Consider the following 3956-nt stretch of genomic DNA (forward strand, 5'->3'; position numbering starts at 1 on the left):
GATCTACAAGCATAGAAAATTTTCTACTCTCCACATAAGCAAAATTCTTCTCATTCGGAATAGTGGGATCACTAATTCCTAAAGTTGACACTCTTCCAAACCCGCTTTAGATGATAGTATTATTCATACTCCAAAAGATATAAGTGAAGTTCATGGAGCATTCTACAATTAATATAGACGAACCAATATCCAAGCTCAAAATATATAAGTGACGCACACGAAGCATTCTATAAAACCATACTCAAAAGATTTAAGTGAAGCACAAAGAGCATTCTATAAGGTCATACTCAAAAGATATAAGTGAAGCACATGAATCATTCTATAAATTGATGAAGGGACATCTCATACTAGCATGGTTCTTAAAGAAAAATAAAAACACAAAGGACACAAATCATGTGAACAAAACAAAAACCGAGGTATACCGATAATTGTTGAAGAAGAAAGATGAGATGCCAACCGGGGCATCCCCAAGCTTAGATGCTTGAGTATCCTTGGAATATTTACTTGGGGTGCCTTGGGAATCCCCAAGCTTGAACTCTTGCCTCTTTTTATTCTTCTCACATCGGGAACTCCTTGTTCTTCGAACACTTCATCCACAAAAACTTAACAAAAACTTTGTGAGATCCGTTAGTATACTAAAGCAAATCACTACCTTTAGGTACTATTGCAAACTCATTCCAATTTCATATTAGAACTTTATCTACTGTATTCCAACTTCACCATGGTTCATACCCCCCGATACTACCCATAGATTCATCAAAGTAAGCGATCAACACATAGAAAATAGAATCTGTAAAAAACAGGACAGTCTGTAGTAATCTGGAAGTTTAGTAAACTTCTGTAACTCCAAAAAATTCTAAAAAATATGACAATTTAAACAATTTGTATAGAAGTAATGTGCAGAGAGTTCCAGACCCATTTGACTTTCCAGTAAAAAATGTAAATTCACGTACTACAGCCAAAGTTTCTGTTTTTGTACTGCACATAGTGAACAAGCAATCTAATCATCCTAAAACCAAAGCTTGGCACATTATTTTTAAATACAATGTATATATACAATGATATAATTATTTTCAGAGAAGCTTCCATGAATTTTTTTACATTATTTCCATGAGCATGAACACAAGTTCTCAAGATCGACCCTCACTTCTTCAATGCATAATCTTCCAATCACTTCTCTTACTGAAAAACTTTTTAGGCATGAAAGGCAAGTAAATTTTTTTGTATTTTAATTCTTTTAATTTTTTTGTATGTTTCACCCACAACTAAACAGAAACAAAAAGGAAAAAACAAAATCTAGTTAGTGAAGAAAGCAAACAAGCACACAAGAGAATATCAACCCCACGCTATTGCTCCCCGGCAACGGCGCCAGAAAAGAGCTTGATAATCCCCAAGTGCAGGGAATCATCATAGCAATTCCCAATGGTGGAAGTGATAAGTATGGAGTGTCGAACCCACAAGGAGCTAAAGGTAAGATCAATATTCTCTCAAGTCCTATCTGCCACTGATACGACTCTATGTACACCGAACGTTTGCTTCCAACTAGAAACGAGAAATAAAACTACGTTGTGGGTATAAAGAGGAAAACTTTGCATGATATCGAAGAGCTAAAACATAAAAGTAGGTGCTGTTATCATATAGTTAGAATATATTACTAAATATTATAAATAGCGAGTGTGGAATAATGATGGGTCGGTGTGCGGAATTATCCTAGGCAATCGTTAACAAGACCGGTAGTCGTCATTGCAATTTCATATGAGGGAGAGGCATAAGCTAACATACTTTCTCTTCTTGGATCATATGCACTTATGATTGGAACTCTAGCAAGCATCCGCAACTACTAAAGATCATTAAGGTAAAACCCAACCATAGCATTAAAGCATCAAGTCCCCTTTATCCCATACGCCACAACCCCCTTACTCGGGTTTATGCTTCTGTCACTCAAGCAACCCACTATAAGCGAATCATGAACGTATTGCAACACCCTACATCGGGAATCCCTCACGCTTGCGCGACACGGAGGGCGCACTAGGCTAGCACCAAAATAAAACATACAACTCGTACCAATCTAGATCATCAATCAACCCAAAGACAAAGGATATCTACTCAAAACATCATAGGATGGCAACACATCATTGGATCATAATATGTGGCATAAAGCACCATGTTCAAGTAGGGATTACAGTAGGGTGCGGGAGAGTGGACTGCGTAAAAGAGATGCGGATGGTGATGATGATGGTGATGTTGATAAAGACGATCACCGCGGCGATGATTCCCCTCCCGATGGCACTCCAGCGCCACCGGGAGAGAGGAGGAGAGGTTCTCCCCCTTGTGCTTCCTCCTCCATTGCCTCCCCCTGGATGGGGAAAGGTTCTCCCTCTGGTCCTTGGCCTTCATGGCAATGATGGCCCCTCCGGGATCCTCCTCCATGGCCTCCGGTGATGATGGCCCCCTCCGGCAGGGTGCCAGAGAGGGCCTAGACTGATTTCTCGTTGCTACAGAGGCTTGCGGCGGCGGAACTTCCGATCTAGGTTTCTTTCTGGGGGTTTCTGTATTTATAGGAATTTTTGGCGTTGGTTTCATGTGAAGGGGGTCTCCAAATCGACCACGAGTGTAGCAACCAGACCTCAAACAGTCTGTGCTGCTGTGCACCAGTGTCATCCCTGGATCAGTAATGCTGACACGCACAGTACAAATGGAGGATTTATAACAGAGTAGCAATCACACACTTATTACAACGAATATCTCAAGAGAGAATAAGTATGATAAATATGGCTTAAGGCCATCTAAATACGATAACAGCGGAAGGCTTCAAAGATAAGTGAGTCCATCAACTCCAACGGCATCACTGAGTATAAGACCACGACCTAAGGCACCTTACTCGTCGTCTGAAAAGTCTGCAACATGAAACATTGCAGCCCTAAAAATGGGTCAGCACATGGAATATGCTGGCAATGTAACACATAGAGAATAATGAACATAATAATGCTATACTACATGCATATATGGCTGGTGGAAAGCTCTATGGTTACAGTTTTGCGAAAAGCCAATTTTTCCCTACTGCAAAGGAATAAATTTTATTTAACTATCATGGTGGTTGTGAAACATTGAGAAGGTACCTCCAACTCAATCCCAATTAAGTATCATCATTAACCCAACAAAATTAATTAAAGTAACATGGTGATGAGATTCATATGATAATCCAGGTACTAGATACTCAAGTTGTCCATAACCGGGGACACGGCTAACCATGATTAGTTTGTACACTCTGCAGAGGTTTGTGCACTTTTCCCCACAAGACTCGATCGCCTCCGCTTGATTCTCGCACTGCATGATGTTTGAGAAACGGATGACCGAGACACAGTCTTTCAGAAGCGTAAACTCTCTACTCTGGGTAGACCGTACCACCTACATCCCCTACATCTGCTAGTCCACCTCTTCAAGAGCTCACACAACTTAATCAACTATGCTAGAGCCCATAATAGCTTGTGGCTGCACACGGAAGTTTCTAGCATGAATAATCTCATGATCCCTTTGAGCCTGGGTGGCGGTCCATAGGATGATCACACGGGTACTCCGGGATATCCAAAAATACAGGCAGCACTGGGTTCTCCAGGTGCCTCAATCCACCCAGATGTGAGTTTTAGTTGCCACCTTAACTAAACCATTAATTTAACAATCTCACATCTGTCGTGAATATCTCTCAAACCCAATCCACATCTACAAGCATAGCATGGCAATATAAGCAAACGTAGAAGTAACTCCCAAGGGTTTGATAGTAAAACAGGTAATAGGTACTACCTCAACTACTTCCCAATACCCACAATTTAATTAGATCCTAACCATGCAATGTTTGAGGATTGATCTAATGCAATAAAACTGGGTAGTGAAAAGTATGATCAAAGTGTTACTTGCCTTGCTGATGATCCGTGAAACCTAGAGAATCGAAGTAGCAA

This window comes from Triticum aestivum, chromosome 5D (genome assembly GCF_018294505.1).
Source record: "Triticum aestivum cultivar Chinese Spring chromosome 5D, IWGSC CS RefSeq v2.1, whole genome shotgun sequence".
NCBI classification, from domain to species: domain Eukaryota; kingdom Viridiplantae; phylum Streptophyta; class Magnoliopsida; order Poales; family Poaceae; genus Triticum; species Triticum aestivum.